Consider the following 23,826-nt stretch of genomic DNA (forward strand, 5'->3'; position numbering starts at 1 on the left):
AGAAAGGCCAAAACCTAGGAAGAAACCTAGAGAGGAACCAGGCTATGTGGGGTGGCCAGTCCTCTTCTGGCTGTGCCGGGTGGAGATTATAACAGAACATGGTCAAGATGTTCAAATGTTCATAAATGACCAGCATGGTCGAATAATAATAAGGCAGAACAGTTGAAACTGGAGCAGCAGCACAGTCAGGTGGACTGGGGACAGCAAGGAGTCATCATGTCAGGTATTCCTGGGGCATGGTCCTAAGGCTCAGGTCCTCCGAGAGAGAGAAAGAAAGAGAGAATTAGAGAGAGCATATGTGGGATGGCCAGTCCTCTTCTGGCTGTGCCGGGTGGAGATTATAACAGAACATGGCCAAGATGTTCAAATGTTCATAAATGACCAGCATGGTCGAATAATAATAAGGCAGAACAGTTGAAAGAAACTGGAGCAGCAGCACGGCCAGGTGGACTGGTGACAGCAAGGAGTCATCATGTCAGGTAGTCCTGGGGCATGGTCCTAGGGCTCAGGTCCTCCGAGAGAGAGAATTAGAGAACGCACACTTAGATTCACACAGGACACCGAATAGGACAGGAGAAGTACTCCAGATATAACAAACTGACCCTAGCCCCCCGACACATAAACTACTGCAGCATAAATACTGGAGGCTGAGACAGGAGGGGTCAGGAGACACTGTGGCCCCATCCGAGGACACCCCCGGACAGGGCCAAACAGGAAGGATATAACCCCACCCACTTTGCCAAAGCACAGCCCCCACACCACTAACATCTAATCTAGTGGAAGAATAATTTTATTAATTTAAGTATACATCATGATAACAATGAAGTGTTAATATATCACATGGAATTTGATTAAGATAAATATTCCTGGCTGCTATCTATTCAGTTTGATTGATGGCACATTTGTGCCTGTTGTGAGCAAAACTGTAACAGGATTGGTTTTAAAGTCTGACAAAACCCAAAAGTCAACCCATTTCAGCATAAATGGTCTACAGAGTGAACACATTCAAACGCTTCATTTTTCAACTGCACCATGTAGACTGTGTTTGAAGAAGTGGAAACATGACTGAGTAGGGTATAGCCATAGTGTAGATTCAACATAGATATCTCATTCTGTTTGAAAGTTCAGTTTTGTGGGAAGACATCCATTAAACTATTCGCACAGATGGACTGGCAACAAAGAACAACAAATTATGAGGTCAGGTGAAACACAAGGCACAGTGAAGGTCAGGACTCCCACTATACACCTCTTAGGAAAAGGTAGATTTCAGTCCTTTAGTTTATTGGGAATTTTCCTCTGCGCTCTCGTGCCTATTCGCTTGGAAATGTAAACAAATAACTTCTTGGTCTGGAGGCACTGTGGATATGTTTCAATGTTATGAACACATATCCTTCAGACAAAATGCAGTTAAACAGAATATTATGTTTACAAAATCCTCTGTATATCTTGCTCTAATCATGACTCATTGTGTCTTGTAGATGAGTCAAATTGAAACGGTCAGTCTGGTCTTTTTTTGCCACGGTGTTTTACATACAACAATAACACAACCTAGAAACAGTGTCCAGGCGGAGCTTAGAAATGAGCTTCTGTCTGGATGGGATTTCAGCAGATGTGTTGTAATCACAGAGGAATGCTTTGTGACATATCTACTTGTTCAGCCCAATTTTCCCAGGACCCAAGAGTCTGTCTCACCCTCCTCACTCTGGACAAGGCAGCCATGAATATGCAACAAAGCATAATTTAGTAGATAGGAATACAATAGCAGCTTGCTGTGAATGCAGTTGTCCATGAAAGGAACCTTGAACGACGCTTTTAGAATGGGTTTGAGTGTGTTTGGAAGAAAATGAGTTTGGAGCTGAGAGAACATTCAAATGTTTATACAAACCCATTGCAGCGAGTGTATAAATATGACAAGACATTTGACTCAATTTGCTTTGTCTTTATTTGGTGGCAATAATAATAATACCAGATCAATTCAAACATTCAACCATTTATTATAGAAGTGGTCACAAAATTAAACACAGTTCACACAGTTTTGTATATACAAGTTCAACAATAAAATATAAAATAAATATTTATCTCCAGGATGTAGTGCCAGGCCAGGTTTTCTAAAGTAGATGTTCGTTTTCATGCCCAGAAGTGATTATCATAATTAATTGTAGTGTTAATGTAGGCAGGAAAAAGCCTCGCTTGAGGTTTTTTGAAAATGATGGGACTTGCTTACATTATAATTACCTTGTCTAGCATGGGTCCTTTATTTTTTACAAACAGATCTGTGCTTTTGTGTTCCTTCATGGTTTTCTGCTTCTTCACCAATATAAGTGTTGCTGTTTCACCCCAAGATGAATTGTTTCTGGAGAGCAAACATTACAGAGAGGCTGTTGCCATTATGATTATGGCTGTAATGGCCTATTTTTGATCAAATTACACTGAAGGCATTTCATTCACACGTCTGCCTTGCCACAGCCTGGAGGAGGATGGGTTTTGCACTGACCTGAAATTGCTAATTAAAAGGGACAGTGGTATGCATACGTAAATACGATATGACACAGAGTGACAGTTGGCATGAAAATGGGATGCACAGAGCCACTGCTGTTCACCAGGGGTTATCAAGTAATTATCAAGTAATATGTGTATTGCTGCATTCCTTTGTGAACAAAAGATGCTAAACTCACCACAAATATTCCAACAATTACTCTGAAATGTTCAATAGTTTATGCATCGCTAATAACAATACATCTATTTACAATTTCTAAAATGTTTTATGTAATTGTATAGGCTCTAACAACTGGTAAAACACTCCTGAAATACTTCTCAGAATCTCATGCGTTCAGACTTTAATCTACTCTGAAATACGTGACAGTTATCTAACCGAAAAGCAATGCTGTCTCCCAAACCATTATTTTCCTCAGAGTTTCAGGTTTTACCCCAGGCAAATCCAGCTTTCTTTTAAGACTCATTATTTCATTAGATTTCAACTCTCTCTTCTTTATTATTCTCTTTTCATCCCCCTCTCTTGCCTTTTCAAACCGAGGTAGACAGAAGTGGGGAGCATCTGTTTCCCATGTTATGGAAGGCTCATGTTTCTCCTCCACTGTCTTCCTTGAACATGCTCCAATTAGCAGAGGGAAAACAAAGGCCAATATTTACATGGCCGTCCACTGCAGAGGCATTTTATAAGTAAGTCTATTCTGAGCCACAATTAGTCTGTGTAAATAAGTCTTGTGATCTGATATTTAATAAGTGCTCGTTATCAATGTACGGATTAATTTTGCTTCCTTGATAGCACATTCCATGCCAGATCTTTATTTCCTGATAATTTCTCTCTTCCTTCTAGGTCAATAATTTGCTGGGAATGCTTGTTATTATGTGAATGACGTGGGAAATGAGTACGTTTTCATGGTGGAATTTTACAATGTCAAGATGACAGGTTAGTCAATTATGTTGTATGAATCTATCAATATTCCACCAATGCACATCTGTATTAATCCTGATGATGTTTGTGTCATACTGGGTGATGTTTCCTTTGATTAATCATGTCCTTTTTAATGCCGGGCGAAGGGCTATTTGAAATCCCCACACAGATGTTAAAGCCTGGCCTATCTGTGCTACATGCATTTCAGAAATATTTTCGAGGAGTGTGGGACTTAGGACATTTTGAATGCAATTTTTTATCATCCCAGTCCTGCCGCTATAGCGACATAACACTTCATGCTGTAAGCAGAGACAGTGGCGTGGTGTTTAAAATCTGATGAAGTCATTTCGCTGAATAAATATTATATTTATACATATGTAGTTAACAGGAATAGCACATCTTAAATTAGAGATTGATCTACTTCCCTTGGTACAAATGTCTGATATTGTAACGCTTGTCGTCTGGAGATAGAGAGGAGGACCAAGGTGCAGCATGGTAAGTGTCCATATTTTAAATATTTTAATGAACACTGAAAACAAAACAATAAACAACCAACGAACAGTCCTGTAAGGTGCAACACAACACTAAACAGAAAATAACCACCCACAAAACACAATGGAAAACAGCCTACCAAAATATGGTTCTCAATCAGGGACAATGATGACAGCTGCCTCTGATTGAGAACCATACCAGGCCAAACACAGCAATAGAAAATCATAGACAAACTAACATAGACAACCCACCCAACTCACGCCCTGACCATACTAAAACAAAAGACAAAACAAAGGAACTAAGGTCAGAATGTGACAGATATCCCCTGAAATTAACTTCCAACACCGTGTGGGTTGATAAGCACACCTGAGGTACCACTGGCATTGCACCAGATCAGTTGTTATATTAATATCTTCACAAATCTTTTGGGATCTGACACAGGCAGTACCTCACACACAGTACCAATAACATTGAGTTTTTGTAGCATATATCTGGTGTCTTTGCAGATTGACTGACAGGTTAACACTTTTTTTTGGCTTGGCTAGCTAGCTACATAGCTGGCTAATGGTTTTGTTTGAAAAATGTATCTGGACACAGTACCAGCTTTGTTTTGCTTCACCTGGCTGCCAATTCCTAATCTTCTGCTAACATCATTTGAGGAGTCGCCTGAAGCGTAAAAGCAATGGGAGACAGAGGAATACAACAATGCTGAGGCAGAGGGCTGGTAGTGGATGACTGAACTTTGAACTTTGTGCGGTGAGCTTTCTGCCACCCAGAGCTACTGAGGCATCACCCAAGTTGGTGTTACACAGAGTGGAAGAGGAGAAGTCCAGCGGCTATAAGAGACAGGCTGGTTCCCTGACTTGCCCTCTACAAGATCATCAGCGGGCTCCATCACCATCATCTGCCATCCTCTGACCAGATCCCTACACTTGAGCCATGAACTGACCCTCTCAATCTTCGGAGGATGCAGCTTACAAAGACTTGGCCTCTATTGAGTGACCTGTCATGACATATTGCTTGTTTTTTGCTCTTAAAGCGCTTTGAGATTCTCAGATAAGCGCTATAGAAATGTAATAACTTATTATTATTATTATCATTAGTGTTGGTCCAAGACAGACAAGCATGTCATCACTAACCCACATGACCTATTTGGAGAGGATTGTTTTGTGCTGAGAACAAAGGGCAATATATACCTTATTGTCGTGAAATTCTCCTGAGGCTCATATCATCAAATAGCACAAAACCAGTGATACTTAAAATATCTATGGATAAAAGAAGTTAACACCATTGCTGCATGAAAAACAGACCATGCTCTTGAAAATGTGAAAACACTGATTTGCAGGGCAATATTTCCATAATATGTAAAGCACTAAATGTTTTAATTCACTGTAGATTAGTTGGTCCACAGTAGAAAACTGTTCTGTATTTATTGTACTGTTAAGCTTTTAAAGAGGCCAAGCGGATTAACCCTGAGCGTAATTATGTACAAAAACCTTGGACTGCATTTACCCTGTTTGTAGCTCAGAGATGAATTTGTGTCATTTAAATTAAATGTATGTGTGGTGCTGGAAGGCTCTGTTTTTTTTATTGGAATTATAAGGTGTTGTGTACTGAAATGATTAAAATCTGTATTCTTTGAATGTGTCAGGCAAAAAATCAATAACGGCAAGCACAGCCCCAGCCACACTGGCTTGTGGGTTTCCTGGGCTTGCCATGGACTGATGCTAATTCAAACCAAATCACCACATTCATTTGTCTTCCATCAGCCTCCGGAGACATCATCTTTACTATGTCTTTTGGTATCTCATTATACTTTCTAATCAAGACTGTTTAAAAATGTTGTCCCAAATAAGGGGACAGACTGTTTGCCCCCCCACCCCATGTGCTTGCATTGCAGTCATTGGACTTGCACTTATTATGTTACAAATGACCTAGGTAATGCTAGACATTTTCATTGCATGCAAAAAGGCCTGGCCAGTGAAGCCTCTTATAATGATGCAGCTCTGAGCTCTTTCATCACTCGGTATCCCTAATGATGATTCTCCAATACAATTAAAATCCCAGCATCCCGCTGTTACAGTGACAAAATCATCAAATTATTTTTTCTCTCCCACCATCTCTGTCGATTCAGGCAAGCTTGATTCATCTGTTTCAGGCCGTCTGAATGCAGTGTCGAAATTGACTCAGAGGAAGGGGAAGAAAATCAATGAGCACAAGGGATGGTGAACAAGCAAATAAACCTGTTTTAAATTCACAATGCTGAATAAGGACCCCCCCCCACACACACACATCTTTAAGTACTTTGTTTCTTAATTACTGTCTCCAATTACCTCCAGTGGATGTACAATTTGCTTAAGAAAAAGCCACAGTTCCCTTAATTCAGAAGCATTTTGCTCCCTTGAACATTCAAACACAAAGCAAAGATCATTTCTGCTTTCTCTGAGCAATTTGTTGCCATCTGTGTAAAAGCCACATATCAACAATTGAATTAAAGGTTTGGGTGATTATATGTAGCCTATATGTCTCATAATAGCGTTAAAATATATATATTACAAAAAAAACTAAAATCTAGAATATTTCCTGATAAGCACTAAATTGAGTCACAAACATAATATTATTTTTTTGTTCTACCTTTCCACCTGTCAATTGATTGATTGATTGCACAGTAGGCCTATCGACATAAACTATCCACATTTTTCCAGTTTCTGGAAGAGAATTTGCAGCATATTGCTCTTCAGTTGTTTGTTGAATTTAATAATTTGCACCCCCTGTCTAACCCAGACTAGGTCACAAGGTCTCTGCTCAGCCTGTTGCTGATTGTCTGACCAAAGAAAGGAAAAACACAATTAGGCACAGATGGCAGTCTTTGCTCAACTGTAGGAGATGTGTTAATACATAAAGATTTCTTTGAGTTGTTGTATTACTGCAAGTCACTTACTCAAAGGACCAAAGGTACAGTATATTCAAAGAATTCACTGGGATCTGTGAGTATGTAATGTTTCAAGATGTACCTTTTCATTTATCTCCTATTTTATGATCCTAAGACAAAAACAGATATTGTAAGAGTCACTTGTTCCCCACAGATGAAAAGAAAGTGTATATGTGTAATCTCCTCACTTATTATTTGATTAATTATGCCTTTTGCTACATAATTGCAGTGACTTATTGTACAAATAAATAATCACAGTGTATACACTGCCAGATCTTTCCCAGTTCTTTCTCCCACACCTGCATTCCTCATTCATCCTATTAGTTTACCACAATAAACGTTATTTGCTTTTACAGAGTCCATTTAACTTTTTATCTTGTTAAAATGCTATATCAATCATAGATCGCTTCCAGGATTAAAAACAAACAAACGAGTAATACCTACCAGATGCCTGGTATCTGCTTACAGTCATTTATAGCACTGAATTGTTAATTAATCAGACAAAAGTTGGTATTGTTGGAGCTTTTTAACTGACGTCACTTCGTCGTTCCTTGAAGTGAAGCTGAACAAACCTTGAGGAGTCTGGAGTCTCCCTCAATCTGCCGTTGGTAACTAACGCACTCACACATAGCAGCTACCCACTCTCACCACGACTCAATTAATGCCCAATTCTCGTCTTTATCATCTCCTGCCACTGACTTCAACCCAACGCAACGCAAATCGCGAAGGAGAGGAACATAAAGGCTCTTTTGAATAGTAACTGACGGAGTATACATAAAGTGACGAACATTAAGGTGAGTTTCCTTATGTTTTGCAGTGTGGAAGTTAGCTTGCGTTATCATTCACGGCGACGTCCAGTTTTGTCATTTTGATAGGGATGCATGCTAGCTAGCTAGCACCTCGTTCTATCAGCGCTGTCCAGCGGCTTGCTCTTTTTCTTCATGTAACCTAACCTGAGTGGTGCAGCTTGATACAAACTTGTCAGGAATGAGAACACTTGTAAATATAGCAATAATAGCAGCACTCTCGTGACTTTGCAACTATTTACAGTACAGCTAGTTGGTAGCCAACTTAATGACGAGACAGTCGATTTCCATCACTTTTTACGGGGTGGACCCGAGTCGGTTGCTGTCAGCTTGCTGTTCAGCTAGCGAACCTTGTCTTTTGTGATGTAGCTGGTGCGGCTTAACTGCCCTTTTCTTACGCTATCTATTTGGCAGAGAAATACATTTTGGTGTTAACTAGGTTTATAATCACTTGAAGTGTTAAGTTTTTTGAAATGTTTTAAAACATTGTTGCAGGTCATGTGGATAGTGTCAACCCAATGTCGGTGTCTCTTTACCGAATATGCCAGCGTCTGCTCGTCATCGATGAAACCTAATTAAACCACAAATTAAACATTAGTTCGTTATTTCTTATTTGTGGTGTAGCATAATTTTTTTTATATATATATATATATATATATGTTTGGAGGTGTCAGTGGAAATCAGCAGTTTCAGCCAGTCCACTGCTTGGGTCTGTCCGAAGCTCCTTTCCTCTTGTCTTTTGTGTTGCTTCCTATAAAGAAAAGCAACTGCAGCCCGGCTGAGTTGATGAAATGTATCCCTTTGTGTAATATTACAATATCCACCATTTTTCTGCGATCTAAACAACAAGCCACTCGCCATTTGGGCAATTTTAACCCACCCACTCTTTTCGCTTCAAAGATCCAGAATGCTTATGACCGAAAAGTTGTCAAACGTTTCAAGATATGACGTCATCTGAAGTTCTGGTAACATCTGATTCTTTGTAACATTTGGACTGAATGAGGCGATTGATTTCATATTTCTAAGACACCTTTTTCATGAAGTGAAGGTTTTAACAATGCAAAGGCACACATTTGCCTAATAGGGCTAGTCATTTTGAGTGGTGGCAGGATGATTGAGTCAAGTGTTCTCAACATTTGACTTATTAGACTGATTTTCACTTTCAATAGCCTTCAGTATTTGGTTAATTAGTTAGGGCAAGGAATCAGTTTTATATGACATTACATTTGATTGAATAGACCCCGTTTTGGCTAAGCAGGCTAATGCTCTACAAAGTTACAGTCCAGACTGACATCTTATGTATGGTGTATGGTGTTGTTATGTCGACCAGGCTATGTTTAGGTCCTATGTACTTAACGTGTCCTGTTTTTCACTCTAACCTTGTCTTATTCACTTCAGTGTCCAAAATGTAACCTGATATTTTACCAACAATGCTTACCTACTTGGCTTTGCCAATCTGTGGTTCATTCAGGGGATTCTTTTAAAACTGCCCACCCCCCCAAAAAAATAATATTCTGAGAGCAGAATACCTCTGCTCTAAATGCTAATTGCTCCACCTCCCATTTCTTTGTTTGAATATTCACAGCATAACTCAAATGTAAAGGAGCAGATGTTTAGCCAAACAGCTTTCTCTTATGGGAATGCCTTCCACTTCCCTCGGATGAATCGACTTGACATCTGCTTCATTACAAGTTTCAAGTTTTATTTGTCACATGCACAAGTACAGTGAAATGCTTAACTTGCGATCCTTCGTTGAGATGTTAGGAAACCATCGGTGGCACTGGCAATGAATTTAACCCCCAGCACACACACTCAAATGCACATGCCTGCACTTACGCATGCACACGTGCAGTGACGTGCAGGACACTCATGTGCCCACAGTTTAAACTCTGATTGCAAATGCCTATTGTTGCCTTGTTGATGGAACTGAAGGTATAATAGCTTAAGTTATTAATAGGCCTTTAGGCTCTTTGTTATTTGACCTCTGCACAAGTGATTGAACATATCTGTCGAGGCTTGTTCAGATCCAATACTACAGAGCTGTTAGACTATAAGGTAAATCTAGCTAGCCTGTAATGTCTACAGGTTGTGTCCGGCCTTTCCCCATTAGGATGTCAAATTTAAAATGGACTTGGCCAGTAACTTAGTAACAGGCCTAGATCCAATTTTGACCAAAGCGTATTTTAAGAAAAATAAAGACTGTATTGCAAAACGTGTATATAGTGAGGTAATAACCTGGGAATCAAGCTTTAAACACAACCAGCTTCTGAGTTTAAAAAAAAGTTTTAGTATCACTTACACCACACTCACTGAATGGAGAACATGATTGTTTGTTTGTGCCCATTGATTTCACATGTCACATTTGTGAACTTCCTTTGGCATTGCTTTGCTTTTGCCACTAGTGCTACAGAGGGATTGATTGGTCTTTTGTAAATAGTTCATTGATTAACTATTGCATACCGTCTAAGTGAAATGGCAATAGACATTATTCCCCATAAAGTCGATTCATTTAAATGGCTCAAGCAGCCAAGGATGCAAGATAAATCAGATTACAGCCTTGATATGTTATGCATGCATCCAGTAACTGCCAATGAATCAACCAATAACCAGATACAATGCTGGAAGGTCACTGAATTTGCCTCATATTTATTCAGAGCTCATGTCCTTGAAAACAGTCTCAGAATGAGGAAACAATAATGCATCACAACAAGTCACCAGCTCCGGATGTGAGCTTTAGCATTAATAAAAATAGCAGTGGCGCATTTGAATGTTTGGAATATCGCAGGGTATTGTTCTTCAAGGATGGAAAATCTTAGCATTATCTCTCAACGTTGCTGAATTGCTTGAAGCGGCACGTTTAAATGCTACCAGCCCCAGTGGTGTCATTTTAATAAAATGTATTTTTAGCTCCATTATTTTCACCCATTCAACCACTTGGTTAATTACAGCCTATTCCTTGCATGTGGTGTAATAATTTGCTTCTTATTGTTAAGGTAGGCTATTAGGCACACAACAAAAGTAAATTCATTATAATTTACCAACAACCTGTTAGTTTAACTGGTAGGCTAATTAGCAGATATGAGGTGTGTGTTTTTCCCCCTTAGTCTGCTTGAGAACATGTAGCACAATATAGCCTGTACCAGAATGTAAAACATTGATATTTGTTTCCTGGTAGATGTCCTGCTTCTGATGACAACATTAAGTTAGCCGAATTGACAATCCAAAATATGTCACTGTACTAAGCCTAGTCTAAGTGAAACAGCGATACACATTATTGCTGTTTATCATTCAAGGTCAATTTCCAAGATAAAACTGATTTTTTTTCTTCTCTTTTTCTGGTTGGTGTTCCAAACAGGCGAGATGGAAAAAGTTTGTCACCAACATGGGTTATCTGGATTTAACAAGATTGTTTTTTTGTCATTTAGTGTCTCTGAATAGTCACCATTGCCATCTCGAAGTCGAGTGTGAGGATTTTAACAAGACTGGGGGGGTCAGCCTCTTTTCAATCTTTTGGTGGGGGTTGTGAAAGGGGTCCAAGTGTGTTTGGCTCTTCTAAAAGGAGGAACTAGACCCATCAGTAATTATGGCAGCCGTCCTATTAAAGGACTGGCAATTGTGCATTTTCACACCATTTCTTTCTCCTGTCCCTCCTGTTCGTACCCTCTTCCACAAGCTTGCACTCATTAATCAAAGACGCTGAACTCCTGCTGAGGGCTGAGAGGTCCATCAAATTGGCAGCCGGTTCACTGTAAAGAACAGCGCGGCGAGGCCCTTAACACACAGGCATCAATAAATCTAAGGTCTTTGTATGCAAACCCTAGAGGTTAATACTGTATAATTCAACGTCCTCTCTTGTTTTCATGATGGATGTTTTTAAACATTTTTAAGGTTTGACGTGATCCTTTTGTAGGTCAGGGTTGACACTTTCTGATTGGCCGAGCTGGAGAACTATTAAGGAGGGTTGTTTATCAGGAACATGTCAGGGAGTGGGAGATTACTTCTTTTTTTTTTTTTTCCCTCTTGTGTTTGTTTCCTCCTGGTTTATTTTTCTGCTCCTGGAGATGCTTTTCATAATGTCTTAGCTGAAGAACGGATGCTCCAATGATTGAAGTCTCCTGCTGTGATAAGTACTCCATGTTTGAAACGATAATAGTTTGGACTATTTGTTTGGCTGCTTACTGCTATTTGTATCCTTAGGTGAAATTGCATGTAGTACATGTTTAAACTGCTGGAATTGTGGAGGCAGAGAGGACACTGGGATTTGGTGAATAGACTCCATGTAGACTATTCATAATTCAGATGGTTGCAGGATGAGCGCAGACTCTCACTGGCTATTATAGGCCTAACCCATTCCACTCACACACCAAGATTGTGCTACAGCACAGCAGGGCTCCTTTTAATTTATTGATCTTCCTGCATTTAAAATCTGGTCACTGCTGCCACAAAGGCTTGCCATTTAAGCTGTGCTAGCAAGCTTGCTGCAGCCACGATTTTAAATATTTAATTTTCACCGAACACTGCATGAAATTACAAGGAAAGGGGGGTGGGGGGGGGAGTGAATGTTTTGAATCTGTCCTTACCGAGTGTGTCTGGGTCAGTAGAGACCAACCTCGGATACATTCTGCTTTGTTGATTCAAGCTCTGCTTAATGTGTCTCCCAAGATAGAGGAGGGGGAAGGAGGCAAAGGGACCCTGCCACTCCACATGATTGTAGGGAAGACGGATGACATTTGTGCATTTAGAACGATGCGACTCCCTTTTTAGCTAACATTACAAAAATCTTCCTGACACTTTTCCATGTTAAGACAACACTTGTTCAAGTTATTTAGTTAATAGCCTACACGGCTTATTTGAGGTAAGATTGAAAGGAGACATCGCCCACTGTAAATAAACCTATTTTTATTCAATTATGGCACCAAGTGTAGGACCCTGTTTTAGATGAGTGGTTTAAAGAGATCCCCAGTTTGGAAGGAGTGGATTATCAGGAATAATCTGTATGAGCACAGAGGTGTCTCACGTGGACCTACACTACAGTAGGCGTGATTATTAGGATATTCCTCATTTTTCCTATTGCTGCTTAATTTCCACCACAATGCCGAAAACAAATTAATATCACCTTCAAAGCATTTCAAAAACCACAAACAAATGTAGGAACCTATCATGAATGAAAGTGTTTGAAATAGGCCATAGTGGGTGCTGAAAAAGGGTTTAGATGTTTTGAGGTTGGTAAATGACCCGTTAAGACACTGTTAGTTTGACAGACAAAACGGTCTTCCCCACTGAACTCCGTATTAAATGGTGAAACTCGGTAATCCATCACAGCTGTGCGGAGCTAGGATGGAAAAGCAAACCTCTTGGAAAATAACTGTTATTTATTACTTAACATTTTTGTTGTTGAGCTTTCTCTCAAGGCAGTCTCATGCTCTTGTCTCTATTCTTTAAATTATGGCATGGAAAGACAGCTAGCCGTAACATGAGAAGGTTCAGCCCAAGCAGCAGTTCAAAGGAGCTACTGGGAAAGACCTTTATTTGAGGCCAGGGAGTGACATTTTGTGCTTCCAGTGCTGGATAAAACATCAGAGAAGAGAAATAATATCTGCCTATCTCCCCTCATCCTCTACTGATGTTCCAACCACAAAATGAAACAGATGTAGTTGCAGGAAGGGCCTGTCTGTTTTAGGTGAGGTATAAACGGTGTATTCATTGCGTTTTGCTGAGGTTGTTATTGACGTGCGAGTTGTGTGGAGATGGATGTGTGGAGATGGCTTCTCCAGGCTATGGCAAATCCTGTGTGAGAACTCCCTGGTGTAATCCAAGTATTTAGAGCTAATTTAAGCATACAGACAGGAACACCGGCATCTTTTAGGAAACATATTTCTCTCTGAATGCCATTTTTTGGCACTCGGATGCAACTGAACTCATCACTCTCTTGTCAGAACATCACTACATTCCTCAAGTGGATTTTAATACTTTTGGACTACTGTTGCTGATTGAGATGTGAGATTGTGTTCTGGGAACTCCACACAACCAGGGATCTAAACTGTTTATTGTTTAAGGCCTATTTCCTCCAATGATGTCTCAAAGGACGTGTAAAATAGGATGTTTTCAAGAACCTCTCATGTTCTTTTTCTGGTCATGTTGTATGCCAGTGTGGCAGGGAATGGTTTGTCCTGGTGGAAATGTGAGAAATTACTTTGGTAGTTTTTTCTGCATGTGGAAAACATTACAGCTGTGTAGGACTGTTGGTTTTATCATCCTACATAGTAGGATTTTAGGGGCTCCTAACCAACTGTGCTATTTTTTTCCCCGCATTGTTTAACTCATTTTGTACATAATGTTGCTGCTACCGTCTCTTAAAAGAGCTTCTGGACATCAGAACAGATTACTCACCTTGAACTTGACAAAGATTTTTTTTAATTTAATGAGTCCGACGCAAAGGATATACTGCTTTGTCGAGAATAAGGCCCAACTCCCTGTCATCCACGTGAAGAAAAGGGGGAGGAGGGCAGAGTGCCTCATGAATTCTCAGACGAGTAGGTAAACCACCTCTACCCTCTGTATTAGTGGCCAAAGTGCAATAATCTGAAAACAAACTGGACGATCTACGATTAAGACTATCCTACCAACGGGACATTACAAACTGTAATATCTTATCTTTCACCGAGACGTGGCTAAACGAAGACACGGATAATATAGAGCTGGCTGGCTTCTCCGTTTTTTTGGCAGGACAGAGCAGCTGTGTCTAGTAACACGAGGGGCAAGGGTGTGTCTATTTGTGCGCCATGTATAAAAATTAAAGAAGTCTCGCGGTATTGCTCACCTCAGGTAGAATACCGCATGATAAGCTGGAGACCACAGTATCTACCAAGAGAGTTCTCATCTATATTCTTTGTAGCTGTCTATTTACCACCACAAACTGATGCTGGCACTAAGACCACACTCAACAAGTTGTATAAGGCCATAAGCAAACAAGAAAATGCTCACCCAGAAGCGATGCTAGTGCCCGGGGACTTTCAATGCAGGCAAACTTAAATCTGTTTTACCTAATTTCTACCAGAATGAGACGTGCATCCATAGGAAAAAAACAAACTCTAGACCACTTTACTCCACACAGACACGTACAAATCTCTTCCTAGCCCTCCACTTGGCAAATCTGACCATAATTCTATCCTCCTGCTTACAAGTAAAACTAAAGCGGGAAGTACCAATACAGAAGTGGTCAGATGATGCGAATGCTACGCTACAGGACTGTTTTGGTAGCACAGACTGGAATATGTTCCGGGATTCATCCAATGGCATTGAGCGGTATACCACCTCAGTCACCGGTTTCATCAATAAGTGCTTTGACGATGTTGTCCCCACAGTGATTGTACGTACATATCCCAACCAGAAGCCATAGATTACAGTTAACATTCACACCGAGCTAAAGGCTAGAGCTGATGCTTTCAAGGAGCGGGACACTAATCCAGACACTTATAAGAAATGCCCCTATGCCCTCAGACGAACCATCAAACAGGCAAAGCATGGACTAAGATTGAATGCTACTACACCAACTCTGACACTCGTCGGATGTGACACGGCTGAAACTATTACAGACTACTAAGGGAAACCCAACCGTGAGCTGCCCAGTGACGCAAGCCTACTAGGCGAGCTAAATGCGTTTTATGTTCGCTTCGAGGCAAGCAACACTGAAGAAAGCATGAGAGCACCAGCTGTTCCATATGACTGTGTTCACGCACTCATTAGCCTACATGAGCAAGACCTTTTTTAAACAGGTCAACATTCAAAAGGCTGTGGGGTCAGACGGATTACCAGGACGCGTACTCAAAGCATGCGCGGACCAACTGGCAAGTGTCTTCACTGACATTTTCAACCTCTCTCTGACCGAGTCTGTAATACCTACATGTTTCAAACAGACCACCATAGTCCCTGTGCCCAAGAAAGTGAAGGTAACCTGCTTTGAAGGTAACCTCCCTCTGCAACTGGATCCTGGACTTCCTGACGGGCTGCCCCCAGGTGGTAAGGGTAGGCAACAACACATCTGCCACGCAGATCCCCAACACTGGGGCCCCTCAAGGGTACGTGCTTAGTCCCCTCCTGTACTCCCTGTTCACCCACGACTGTGTGGCCAAGCGTGACTCCAACACCATCATCAAGTTTGCTGACGACAACGATGAGACCACCTATAGGGAGGAGGTCCGACACTGCCAGGACAAAAACCTCTCCCTCAATGTGAGGAAACCAAAGGAGCTGATTGTGGACTATAAGAAAAGGAGGGCCGAACAGGCCCCCATTAACATCAACGGGGCTGAAGTGGAGCAGGTCGTGAGTTTCAAGTTCCTTGGTGTCCACATCACCAACGAACTATCATCGTCCAAACACCCCAAGGCAGTCATTAAGAGGTCACAACACCTCCCCCCCCCCCCCCCCCAGGAGACTGAGCATCCATCATCCATAGCATCCTGATTGGCTGCATCACGGCCTGCTATGGCAACTGCTCGGCATCTAACCGTAAGGCGCTACAGAGGGTAGTGCGTACAGCCCAGTACATCACTGGGGCCAAGCTTCCTGGCATCCAGATCTCCTTGCGGTGTCAGAGGAAGGCCCAAAAAATTGTCAGACTCGAGTCACCCAATTCATAGACTGTTATCTCTGCTACTGCACGGCAAGCGGTACCAGAGCGCCAAGTCTAGGGCCAAAAGGCTCCTTAATCTCTTATGGCTGCGATTCCCCCGTACAGGGATCAACATCAGGGGAAATTTCAGAGTGACAACTAAAAATACAATGTCGTAACATTAAACATTCTTGAAAATGCTAGTGTCTTACATCCAAAAGATTAGAATCTTGGTAATCAAACTACGTTTTCCGATTTAAAATAGCTATTACAGAGAACAAATACCATGCTTTGGTTTGAGAAGAGCAATCAAAAACATTTTCCGCCATGACAGTTTTTACACATTCACATCTGAAGGTAAAATTATGACTTACATTCTGATATCTTGCTCTTATTTCTCTTCCTGAGGGTCCCAGTGATCAAATTAAGTGCCGTTTTCTTTGATAAAATAAATTTTTATAGCCTAAAGCTAAACATTTTGTAAACAGTTTGTGCCGTGAATTCCATCTCTATCAATTTTTTACAGAGCATTCAACGTAATTACACACCGTAAACAATCGTTTATCTAGTCATGGTTGGTTTCAGTGCATTCCTCTGGATGTTTGCAACACATCCAAACGTCATTGTTTTTTTTGCGGGGAGTATTAACCGACTTGAACTGATTTGAAGACAACGAGCAATTACTTCCTTGCGCACCAATAATTTTAGCGAAGCTTCATTGATTGACTGTATTTCTGCCCAATGACCACTGATCTTTTTGAAATCTAGCTGGCCAATGAGCTGAGGTAAACGCCAGTATGTAATGGTTTTGGGTTGGACCACCATTCCTTGTTTGTAATCGCACGCGTAACGAACTCCATTCTCGCCTTGACGATCAGAGGAGTTGCTGTGAGGCTTGTTACGCGCAGCAGTATTTCCAAAAGTTGTATTTTCAACGATTTCATTGAAGATATCATGGCGGATAAATCAGGAAAAGCGAAGTCAGAGTCTAAAGTGAAAGTGAGACAGATTTTTTGTTTGAGGAATCTTTGAGTTATGATTCAAACAGGAGCTGAGGAGCTGTTTCTGCAAGGACAGGACGTACTTCTGGACAGGTAAGTGCTAATGCCATTTTATGAAATATAAATATATATTTTTGCAACAAAAAATAAAATAAAAATATATATATATATATATATATATATATATATATATATATATATATATATATATATATATATATATATATTATATATATATATATTATTTATATATATATATTATATATATATATTATATATTTTGCAATGAAATGTGTGGTTTGTGTGTTGGTTTGGAGATATATATATATATATATATATTACTGCTCAAAAAATAAAGGGAACACTAAAATAACACATTTTAGATCTGAATGAATTAAATATTCTTATTAAATACTTTTTTCTTTACATAGTTGAATGTGCTGACAACAAAATCACACAAATTATCAATGGAAATCAAATGTATCAACCCATGGAGGTCTGGATTTGGAGTGACACTCAAAATTAGTGGAAAACCACACTACAGGCTGATCCAACTTTGATGCAATGTCCTTAAAACAAGTCAAAATGAGGCTCAGTAGTGTGTGTGTGTGGCCTCCACGTGCCTGTATGACCTCCCTACAACGCCTGGGCATGCTCCTGATGAGGTGCGGATGGTCTCCTGAGGGATCTCCTCCCAGACCTGGACTAAAGCATCCGCCAACTCCTGGACAGTCTGTGGTGCAAGACATGATGTCCCAGATGTGCTCAATTGGATTCAGGTCTGGGGAACGGGCGGGCCAGTCAATAGCATCAATGACTTCCTCTTGCAGGAACTGCTGACACACTCCAGCCACATGAGGCCTAGCATTGTCTTGCATTAGGAGGAACCCAGGGCCAACCGCACCAGCATATGGTCTCACAAGGGGTCTGAGGATCTCATCTCGGTCCATAATGGCAGTCAGGCTACCTCCGGCGAGCACATGGAGGGCTGTGCGGCCCCCCAAAGAAATGTCACCCCACATCATGACTGACCCACCGCCAAACCGGTCATGCTGGAGGATGTTGCAGGCAGCAGAACGTTCTCCATAGCGTCTCCAGACTGTCACGTGCTCAGTGTGAACCTGCTTTCATCTGTGAAGAGCACAGGGCGCCAGTGGCGAATTTGCCAATCTTGGTGTTCTCTGGCAAATGCAAAACGTCCTGCACGGTGATGGGCTGTAAGCACAACCCCCACATGTGGACGTCGGGCCCTCATACCACCCTCATGGAGTCTGTTTCTGACCGTTTAAGCAGACACATGCACATTTGTGGCCTGCTGGAGGTCATTTTGCAGGGCTCTGGCAGTGCACTTCCTGCTGCTCCTTGCACAAAGGCGGAGGTAGCGGTCCTGCTGCTGGGTTGTTGCCCTCCTACGGCCTCCTCCACGTCTCCTGATGTACTGGCCTGTCTCCTGGTAGCGCCTCCATGCTCTGGACACTACGCTGACAGACACAGCAAACCTTCTTGCCACAGCTCGCATTGATGTGCCATCCCAGATGAGCTGCACTACCTGAGCCACTTGTGTGGGTTGTAGACTCAGTCTCATGCTACCACTAGAGTGAAAGCACCGCCAGCATTCAAAGTGACCAAAACATCAGCCAGGAAGCATAGGAACTGAGAAGTGGTCTGTGGTTACCACCTGCAGAACCACTCCTTTATTGGGGGTGTCTTGCTAATTGCCTATAATTTCCACCTGTTGTCTATTCCATTTGAACAACAGCATGTGACATTTATTGTCAATCAGTGTTGCTTCCTAAGTGGACAGTTTGATTTCACAGAAGTGTGATTGACTTGGAGTTAGATTGTGTTGTTTAAGTGTTCCCTTAATTTTTTTGAGCAGTGTATATTTTCCATGTCAGATATAATATTTTCCATTTTTTTTATTCAACTGGAATGGAGTAGAACAGCAAACACACACATGGCCACTGCGCCTGCTACTCCTCTCCATTTCCATATGAAATAGCCATTGGGTGCTGTTCAGGGGAGGGCAGGCCCACAACAATGGCCGGAGTTGAATGGAACAGCACTTCACCTTAGTGACTGTTCCCTCTGCTCTATACAGTACACATCTGTTTATTTTATGTGATGATAAAAGGCTCATACAATACAAATATTTTTTTCATGTTTTCTTTCACAGTGATAGCGACTCCGACTGGGAGCCCCCGGTGCCAAGCTGCCCGCTCTACCTCTGCCCCCAGTGGTGTTCATATGCCACAGTTCATTACTGCAGGCATGACTGTGCCTCAGGGCCAAAAGGGCACAGCATGGAGGCGTCGTTGTGTTCTGTGTCGCATTAACTGCACCACTTGTTCAGTTTGCCTCTGCTTTACATCAGAAAGAGACTGCTATGGGATATGGCACAGGCAGCAAAAGTGTGTAGAGGACTTCCAAAGGGTGTACTGTTTTTTGAAAATATTTATTTTCCAATATTTTTTTAAACATTTTATTTTTGTGTGTGTTATAATTGCTTTTTGATATGTTGTATATAGTTATTTGCACTGTTGTATATAGTTATCGGTCATTTCACCAATTGTCCACTTGGGTACATTTGCGCAACTTGTATGGGACACCTGGGTGACTTCATGCTAAATGTCATGTAGCTCACCCATTCCTGAAGTTATCAGTCTGAAACTTTGCACACCTACAGTTGCCCTCTTGTGTTATCCATCAAAATTATCTCCAGCATCCTATCTGACTGTGTGGCTATTCTAGTACATGTGAAAGATGATGCTACAACAATAAAAAACAGAACGTATGTTCTTTCTCTTTTCTTCCACCAGATCTACTGTGTTATATTCTCCTACATTCAATTAACATTTCCACAAACTTCAGAATGTTTCCATTCAAATTATACCAAGAATATGCATATCCTTGCCTCTGGGGCTGAGCTACAGGCAGTTAGATTAGGGTATGTCATCAGGCGGAAATTGAGAACAAGGGATGCAGCCATAAGAGGTTAACAGCTTATACCCCCAAGCCATAAGACTGCTGAACAATTAATCAAATGGCCATCTGGAATATTTTTTACACTGCTATTCGCTGTTTATCCATGCATAGTTACTTTACAAATTACCTCGACTAACCTGTACCCCTGCCCAGTGACTCGGTGCTGGTACCCCCTATATATAGCCTCGTTATTGTTATGCAATTTTCTCGTTACTTTTTGATTTACATTTTTTTAAACTTTAGTTTATTTTAGTAAATATTTTCTTACCAACAATGCAATTTCTTAAATAGAATTAAGGGCTTGTAAGTAAGCATTTCACAGTAATACCTGTTGTATTCTGCGCATGTGACAAATACAATTTGACAAATTTGACACCACTATTGCGATACTACAATACCTGATTTTCCATGGAAAAAAGGAAAACCCAAACCAGACTAAACTCGTTGGTCTTTTTAAAATAACCTACTGTATGTAAAATATTGTGTGCTATAGCTTGGAAAATAAACATGTGATTCTGGATGACATTAGGCTGCTTTTTTTTCCACCACTAGGACAGTTTTCCTCAAGAAATTCAGTTTGCTTCATGTTCTTTTCCTCTTGCCATGATACCTTTTTGTATATCTCTACTGGTATCGTGACAACCCTGCTGCACAGTGTAATGACTTAAGATTTGTGGCTGGCTGGGCCATAGAATCTGTGTCAACTTGGATTCATGACAACTAAAAAAGCACAAGAAACAGGGTTTAGACACCCACCATCTCACATTGTTCTGAAATAGTTTCTATAGTGTAGGAAGATGACCATTCCTGAAACATTATTTTGGCAAAAATATAATTTGATCTCTGAGAAATAAGCTAATTGATTGCACTCAAATTTACCATTTTTAATTTATATGATTCATATAATCTTCAATAAATATTTGACCTAACATCAGATTTGGACCATAATTAACCTGGCGGGTAGGAGCGTTGGGCCAGTAACCAAAAGGTTACCGGATCAAATCCCAGAGCTGACAAGGTAAAAATCTGTCATTCTGCCCCTGAGCAAGGCAGTTAACCCACTGTTCCCCGGGCGCCGAAGACTTGGATGTCTATTTAAGGCAGCCCTCCGTACCCCTTAAATTCAGAGGGGTTAGGTTAAATGAGGAAGACACATTTCAGTTGAATGCATTAAGTTGTACAACTGACTAGGTATCTCCCTTTTTAATAATTCTACCTAACAACGAATAAGACATGAGGAATCCAATAAAATGGTCACGAGTCGCCCACAAACCACCTATTGTGGCATCAGTGGGCAAAACTTCGTACTTTCACACTAATTTATGGAAATAATGCAAGTGACTTCAATGATGAATTTCTCTGAACAGGAGAAGAAAAAAAAATACTCATCACATCCTTAACATTTCAAACATAGAGAACTGATACGGCATAATGGTTGTTGGGGTGGGGTTGGCTTGGGGGTCCGTGGGTGACTTTTTTTTATTTTACTGGATGTCTTAATCATTGTTACAAATAATGATGGTCAAAATTGGATGTTATGTACTATATTTCTTGAAGATTATATGAATCCTATAAATGAAGATGGCTATTTTGGGTGCAATCAATTAGCTTAATTTCTTAGATCAAATGTATATTTCAACAAAATGTTTCAGGAATGCTAATCTTATCAGTTTCTAACTACAGAAAGGATTTCAGAACAATCTGACATGGTGGGTGTCATGGCTTGCTGAAATGACATGGAATGACCCACTTACTCTGTGAATAAGCTCATACTTAAAGGGCCAGTTTGCAAGGGCCTCAGTTTTGGCCTGTAGCCCATTTATTCTAGATTTGTCTGGTTTTCTTAACCAGCACCGTAGCCCATCCAATGCCTATGCATTCCTTAGTCCGGTCGGTCAATGTCCACAAAGTATGATTCAAGACCACTTAAGCCTAGGACTTGATACAAGTCATTAGCCTATGTTTTTCTCATAGGCTACGGGTCAACATTACTTTTCTTCTATGTTTTTTTTCTTCTTCCCATCTGCTTTTAATCTCCATAAACCTCACTGTAGATGGACGACTAATGGGATGACTTGGTTTGGCGCAATGACTATTCTCTTCGCTGAGTTTACAGGCAGTCAAACCTTACTACTAGCCTTCCTCTATGGTGTGTAACCTGAGATGCTGTTAGGTACTGATAGGTTATGCTAAACAGGAAGCGAAAAGAGGACATCGTCATCCTCCGAATGTGTTCTCCATCGACAAAGGGTGAATCCGGATGGATTTGTTACCAAGCCGTAGCAGGAGGAGGCATATTTCTCTAATTAGTGTGTGAATGATACCCATCCTTTGAGTGAATGAAGGTAGAGGCACACTCCTAAGATACCCATAATTAGCTTGAAGCCATTTTGAGTGAAGCATCTGCTAGGATAGGGAAATAAGGAAATGGCATAGCATCCACAGCAGCAGCAGTCAGAGCAAATTGCCTCCTGAGCTGAAAAGGCACAAGTGCAGTTTTAACAGCATCCTGTTTACCTCGCTCTGTGCTCACTGAGAGGATTGTCCAGAAAGCAACAGTTGGCCCTGATCAAGTGCACCGAGAGGTGAATGACATGTTGTTTGAGGTAATATGGCATAGGCCTAGGTTCAGACGAATCCTAGCTTGTCCAAGCCTAGGGATCTGATTCCATACTTGCCAATTTAAAGTAGTTTGTCGTGATTTGTAGGCTACTCCTGGAGCACTGAAAGATTAATATAGAAAGCCTTTGTTGTTCATCACCTCTTCGTTTTTATGTTGAAAATAAATTAGTCTAATATAAAGAAACAGACTGTCTTTTTAAATGATGACAATCATTGTCGTAACATTGATGTGATCGCTAACATTGATGTTGGGCCTTTTGCTGTCATTCATTGTTTGTGCTGCTATAATCGTCTGTTGTAGTATGAACACAAGTCTTGTCTGTTTCCCTTGGCTCCGTGTGATCCTGCAGTTGTCCTGTAGACAGGTTGCATTGTGGACTAGGGGAATTTGAGTGATGCGTCAAGGCTGTAAATCATTGGCGCTTAAGTCTGCTGCTGACAGCGGGTGTTAAACTGACGCAGTCTTTGTTTACTTCACGTTCAAATTGAGACAAACACCGATGGAAACGTTGAATGAAAATAAGACGTTTGCTGGCTCGCCAGAAGTGTTTGGAAGCGCTTACTTACGCAAGTGCTGTTGTATTCCAATTTTAGTTGAAATTTGTTGTCGTGTTTGAAATACACCCGTCTTTGTTTTGTTTGCGCTGTTATATGACCATGTTGCAGCAGCAGGGCTTTGATTCCCAGCTGACGTTTGCATGCATAAGGTATAACCCCCCCCCCCCCCCCCAGGCCATAAGCTTGTCCAAATTAGCATTTTTATTTTATTTTAATGGAGTTTCAGGCAGGAATTGTGGTGAATGAATAAATCAATAAAATAAAGCAATTAAGCTGACTGTTGTCTTCTTTTTCAGTTTGCAGAGCCGTGATGTCACAGAGCTGAGGATCCTCTCGAACAGTAAGTGTTTGGTCACGTTGGCTGCGTTCTAATCACCCATCGCAGCTGTAAACAATATGGT

General features: G+C 41.0%; 1 protein-coding gene across 1 annotated transcript in view; it reads left to right on the top strand.

Moving 5' to 3' along the window:
- Positions 1 to 7,435: 7,435 nt before the first annotated feature.
- Positions 7,436 to 23,826, top strand: part of LOC139380322 (bromodomain adjacent to zinc finger domain protein 2B-like) — an 85,890-nt gene continuing 69,499 nt past the window's right edge. Inside the window, exons 1-2 of the mRNA XM_071122920.1 lie at positions 7,436 to 7,633; positions 23,722 to 23,765. The gene's annotated coding sequence lies outside the window, so the exon portion shown is untranslated. The remainder of the gene's footprint in view (positions 7,634 to 23,721; positions 23,766 to 23,826) is intronic.

The sequence above is a fragment of the Oncorhynchus clarkii genome, chromosome 22 (genome assembly GCF_045791955.1).
Source record: "Oncorhynchus clarkii lewisi isolate Uvic-CL-2024 chromosome 22, UVic_Ocla_1.0, whole genome shotgun sequence".
NCBI lineage: Eukaryota > Metazoa > Chordata > Actinopteri > Salmoniformes > Salmonidae > Oncorhynchus > Oncorhynchus clarkii.